Raw genomic sequence first — 6,095 nt, 5'->3', positions numbered from 1 at the left:
TAAAATTGATACAAGTATCGAGCCAAGAAAAAACAAGAGCTGCGGCGCAACTAAGTTCCTGCCAAAGATAGAACCATTCAGTTTTGTTTTTGGTTTTGTTTAAATTGTTATTTTATTAAAAGAAAAAACTAATTTTAATGTAGATCTATAAAAAGCTCCACTATTTTATTTTAGCACATGCCAGTCATTATTTGAAAATGACAGAAAAACAAATTCAACAAAATGGTAAATGCTTAAATGCAAATTTAAAGTTTGCAATACTTGTTCAGAATACTGCTACAATGAGTTTTATGGTATAAAATTAAATCTAATTGAAATTTTGTCCAATAAAAATACATTCCTTGTTTGATTGCCTCCTTTAAATTCGTCTTCTTTCTTTATAATTTATTCAGTCAGCCTTCTCTTGTATTTAAAAATCACTTTTTGATATTTTTGTTGAATTTTTATTTGGACGACCTCTATGCCATTAGAACCTAGTGGCTATTGAAATCAGATGAAATGGATGAACAAAAAATTGCTAATAGAGTTCGATAATTAACAACACTTTATTTGTTTGGCAGCAACGGAAATACCATTTGCTATAGCATTATTTTGGATACACTAAAAATAAGAAGTTGTTTTAGTTTTATTGACAAAAGAGTTCTTTTGGATATTCTTTTGGATACACTAAAAATAAGCTGTTGTTTTAGTTTTATTGACAAGAGTATCTAACTCCATTTTCAAATAACTGGAGAATACTACGAAGAAAATAATATAGCAAGTGTAACTTCTAAAATTGTTTTCCTATTACCATCTCTTCCTAGACTACAAAGAGATATCTGAATTTCCTCTGTTGTTCTCCTAGAGCACGGATGTAGAAGCAAATCTCACTTCCAAAAGTTTAATTCTGCTTGACAAAATCAATATGTTCCTTTGAGGAAAATTGGCCACAATACATAGATTTAATCAATATTTACTGATGCATAAATAGTCCCCATGAACCAGAAACATACATAAAACCCAATAGAATTTTTTTCACATCAAATTTCAAGGATGTTAAAGATTGTTCATCTCAAAGCGCAAAGAGAAAGCTCCCTTGTTACCCTAATCAGAAGTAGGCTTATCATACAAGGGGTGTGCGTAGGCTTATCATATAAGTGGTGTGCGTGTCTAAACCCAACACAGCATCTGCGAATTGCCTGAAACTCAACATAAATAGCAGAACAATTGAGGAAAATTGAATATTGGCATACAAGAAAACCACAAAAAAAGGCGCTTAAAAAAATTAGTGCACAATCGAATGATTTGTTCATTCAAAAAGTTGTGTTATTTACATATAATGGTTTGTAAGATACTCTTACACTGTTGTAAGATACACCGTTTTAAGATAGTCTTACCAGTGTAGCGAAAGTGCAAGCCGCCTACTCACTTCAGAAGGCACAGATGCGGTGATGCAGTAAGATATTGGTATAATTATTCATGCTCTCAAAACTATGAATTGTACAAATGATAAAAAAACAGTTATAACAATGAATTGTACAAATGATAAAAATGATTATGATAAAAAAACGGTTATAACAATGAATTGTACAAATGATAAAAAATGGTTATGAAAACTCTCCCTAGAAAATCCAGAACTAATTGCCAAAAGATTTCAAAATTACAAAAGTAAATGATTTTGTTTTCAAAGATAGCATCTGGCATTTCGATTCAATTGCTAACATTAACTATACACAACTCATAAATCGGCAGGTACATGTACAAGTAATCTATAAGTACTATTACTGTGTTGCTGGCTAAAGCGTTGGAAGTTAACTTCTCTAGTTTGAACCACTAGTAGAGATGGAACTTGAATTTTCATGTATATCTGTAAAACCCATACAATTAAATCAATAGCAATGCAATTCAATAGTGGTGGTCAAATTTCAAAAGTATGTCCCAAAAAGTATACCAGTTGCAATGCAATCCAAGGCACCCAGTAATAGATTTTCAAAATTTAGGAAAAAGTCCCAAAAAATATCAGTTGCAGTGCTCCATGCCTTAGGCCTATACCTCTAGATATGACTTCCAGCAAGGTTGCTTTGGACAGAATGCATAGAAACATTTTTTTCCATCGGTGCGGAGTTGTCCCACAATTGCAACATTTTAATATGTACAGAGAAATTGAATATCTTGATTAGCATTAGTACAGGAAAAGCATGACAACTATGTTTACATACAAAAATCCAAGAGTGTCTCGAGCAGATCCAGGCTGAACACATCAACATGGGAGCAGACTGTTTAGTTGCCTCAGTTTTATATGTCATGGGTTTTGGGATGAAAAAAATGACTAGAATGTAGAGATTGATTCTAAGCCAATTACTTTTGTGGCAAAATTCCTTAAGGATGTACGACAAACTTTGCAGAGTGAAAGAGCAATATTGACATGACCAATGATTCCTTTTTTCTGATCATAGTTCAAGTATCCCACAACAGAGTAATCACATCATGACTCTAGTCTTGAAGTAGATGGAATAGTGGTACAATTATGGAATCAAAACCTGTTCAAGCGGGTCTTGCAGCTCCAGAGTCATCACTTAGCAGTTGTGTTTTCATTTGGAGTTTGAATTCCATATTAATCGGCCAACAAAGGAGTACGTAGGGGCAAGATCATAAGAGGTGATAGTGTAGCAAAGGACGTAGCCATTGAAGTTCTGTTAGAATCATAGCCTATAGAAGCAGGGGCATCAGTTTCTTCTTTAGAATTAGAGAAGGGCATAGGCTACAATCACATTTGACCACTATAGGAAATGGTCTCATAACTAATTCTATTAGGACAATCAACTTACAAATTGAATATACAACGTTGGGAGTTTTGAAATTTGTGTATTTCAACTTAATGAAGGTATCGTCACATCAAAAATGCTCTCTGCAGTGCTTGCAAGAATGATATTAGCACAGGACATACACAAGGAATATTTTGATTACAAGCAATCAACTTAGGGTTAATTGAATATGATTTAATATATCTAGGTTAGTTACTATCAATTTTTTTTTCTCTTTGATGAGAGTTTTGAAACATTGACTGAATCTAAATGCTATTCCACTGTTTTTTTCCTTTTGATAGGAGAGAACCAAATATGATCTGCAATATCAAATAGAAAACAATCCCAGCATATGTTTTTTAGCTATCTGTAAACAACACACGCTGAGGAACAAATTAAAAGTTTTAGTCTAGGAGATAGCTCTTACTGTGTGTAGTTTAAGCAGTTCTCTTCTTCTTTTTTCCTCTTTTTTAATGATATAGTACCTGTTTTTGTCTAGACCCAATCTAAGTCAAAATTTTAGGCTGTCAATTTTTTGACAAGAGTTCAAGTTTTATAACTCTGCTTCATACAGATTTAATTGGCAGCCAAATGACTTAGAGGAGATGATAGTTGACATGTCACATTCTCAAGCTTATTAAGTTCTTAAGGTTTGACTAGCAGAAGAAGGTATACAGATAAAACATCTTCTAATGCTGCATTATTTTTTATAACAATCAATTATTTTTAGGAACTGGTAACCAAACTAGAGAAGAAGTCTGTATAATGAATATTATATTTACCCAGTAAGAATGAGGTCTATATAATTGATATTATACTTTTTAGAATACAGGAGATTCATATTTAGTATTTCCTTCATTCATAGAAGTTTAAACTAGTGTAGATATCTTAAATAAATCTATCTAAAGACATGCCGATAGATATCCACTATAAAATAATTATAATTTAATTTACTATATCTAAAATTATTTATATTTTCTTTCTCTATTTATTTAGTTTTTTGCTAACTTAAGCTTTTTATTTTAATTTCTTAAAAAATGAATAATTTATATCTCCAAATATTATAATTTAAACGGATATTTTATGTGGTATTTACTAAATTGTTTTTAAAAGTATATTCTATTTATAATAAGATTTAAACTTTTGAATGATTTTTATCTCCAAATATTATAATTTAAACGGATATTTTATGTGGTATTTATTAAATTGTTTTTAAAAGTATATTCTATTTATAATAAGATTTAAACTTTTGACATGTAGATGGTTGTCAAATTTAATCTAGAATAATAAAAGTTAACATTAACACACTCACACCATCCCACTCCCCCATTCTACCATTGTAGAATGCCTATCGACATTAATAACAACATTTTAATATTTTCAATAACAAATGTAAACTCTTGCTGATGCAGGAGCATCTTGCATGGAAAAATTATTGGAAAAAAAAAATTTAAAAATAAAAAATAAATAAAAATTGTGGAGGAGAGAGAAAGTGACGAAAATTAGAGGAGAAATAATAAAAAAAATTTAAAAAGGGAAAAAAGAGAAAAGAAAGGAAAAGAGGATTTCTATTTTCGAGGTGCATAGGTGGCATAATAGAAAAAATAAAAAAATAAATGATTGTCATTCCATTTATCAAGGTGTGGGTAGAATTCTAGAAAGTTATGAATATTGTAGAAAGTTGTGGATATTGTAGAAGGTTATGGAAGTTGTAGAAGGTTGTGGAGGAATTCTAGAAGGTTGTGGATAAGTCATGCATAGGGTGGTAAGTGACTATTTAAGCAAGGCATATGAGCATTTCTAAATCAAGCTCAAGGAGAAGCTTGAGAAGTGGAAGCTTGAGGAGTAGAAGCTCGAGAAGGTGAAAGCTTTGGAAGGAAAAGTTTGAATGTGTGAAAGTTGGAAAGCTTGGAAGGCTTCAAGGTGTGAAAGAGAGGAGAAAGTGAAGAGTGAATTTTCCTGAGTCTATGGACAGAGCGCCGAATGTGAGGCAGTTTACAGCAGGATTGTGATGGACTTGTGAGTGTGTAGACAGAGCGCCGAATGTGAGGCAGTTTACACTTCGATCTTGGATAAAGTTGGAGAAGAGCTAGTGGCTGCAGTTTAGAAACAAGGAGGTTACTTGGGAAGCATTTTATCTCGTTGTCTTCATATTGTTGCATTCTTGGTTGTGATTTGGTAAGGGTGGTGTGGCCCTTCGTCAGTGGTATCAGAGCATACCTACATTAGTGGTATCAGAGCGTACCTTCATCAGTGGTATCAAAGCAAACCGTCATTACTTGCACTTTTAAAAATCAATACAAGCTATACCTGAGTTCACACATAAATTATAGTCGAATGGAAATAACTCAAGCGGCAAAACCAAGCCTATCTCAAATAAGATGAAACTGATATAATAGCAGTCCTCTGTCATGACATATACATTGAAATTCTTATGTTATTCGTGCAAAAGCACAACAAGTTCTTGTCAGAGTATTTCAAAGCAGACTGCGTGCCTAATTTTTGAAAACCTTGAAGGGGATTCTACACACTGCATGGAATCATAGAAACAAACAACAATCATCTGACGACGCAGAGATAATGGAGAGAAGGGAAAGGGCATACAATACGGACAGTCTATTAAAATAAAGGAGTGCAATGTGAACATTGTCACCAGGAATCCATTTTTGAGATTTTTGAATGGGTACAAAAAAAATAAGTTCAACCCTGAATGGAGGTATGTTTAGGGGATCTCTATATGATTGTATATGGGCACAGTGTCAAGGTCCCCTGTCCCTAAACCTGAACCTCCTGTTGACAACAAGAAAAGGCATACTCACACAAATTTACAAGTAGAAACTTACATGCCACAAGGGCTAGCCCATCCCATGGTTCCATCAAAGCTGAGAATATTCATATAATGCTCGCTAATCAGGATCCATATTTTGATCATTTTACCATGCCTCGGGAATCATCATCGTGATCGCTTCAGGAATACCTCTCCTAGCACGCACAAGTAGCTCAAGTATGCCATCAAAAGCCCTTGAAATACACACAAACTTTGAGATAACAACACACTCTGACCAAAGGTCTTAGCTTTAAAAGCATCATAAATACTCAAAACTTTTAAAGCATTAAAAGTACCTGAATTAGAAAAGCTTGCATCCACAATAGGAAGAAGCTTCTGCATCTCATCCTTTGAAAAGAACAAGGTTCTGACATTCATGTGCTCTCATCCTGCACAAGACTTCAGAAACTACTTTTACAATTGAAAATTGAATTGAAAAGTCAAGCTGCAAGATCGGTTAGTAAATCTAGGGTTTTTCCTTATTG

General features: G+C 33.1%; 1 protein-coding gene across 9 annotated transcripts in view; it reads right to left on the bottom strand.

Annotated features, from left to right (window-relative positions):
• Positions 1 to 765: 765 nt before the first annotated feature.
• Positions 766 to 6,095, bottom strand: part of LOC149559311 (Tetratricopeptide repeat (TPR)-like superfamily protein) — a 36,527-nt gene continuing 31,197 nt past the window's right edge. For 5 of the 9 annotated variants that reach the window (XM_089833225.1, XM_089833223.1, XM_089833228.1 and 2 more), the window contains 2 exons: positions 5,907 to 5,999; positions 912 to 5,804 (listed from right to left, as the gene is read on the bottom strand). The gene's annotated coding sequence lies outside the window, so the exon portion shown is untranslated. Of the gene's footprint in view, positions 5,805 to 5,906; positions 6,010 to 6,095 lie in introns of all 9 variants that reach the window. The other 4 variants (XM_089833226.1, XM_089833231.1, XM_089833227.1 and 1 more) reach the window with 4 other exon arrangements.

Source organism: Cupressus sempervirens, chromosome 5, assembly GCF_028749045.1.
Source record: "Cupressus sempervirens isolate cs-2001-9-10 chromosome 5, ASM2874904v1, whole genome shotgun sequence".
Lineage (NCBI taxonomy): Eukaryota > Viridiplantae > Streptophyta > Pinopsida > Cupressales > Cupressaceae > Cupressus > Cupressus sempervirens.
Note: the sequence above shows the minus strand (reverse complement) of the source record. Positions and strands in the feature narration are given on the sequence as shown.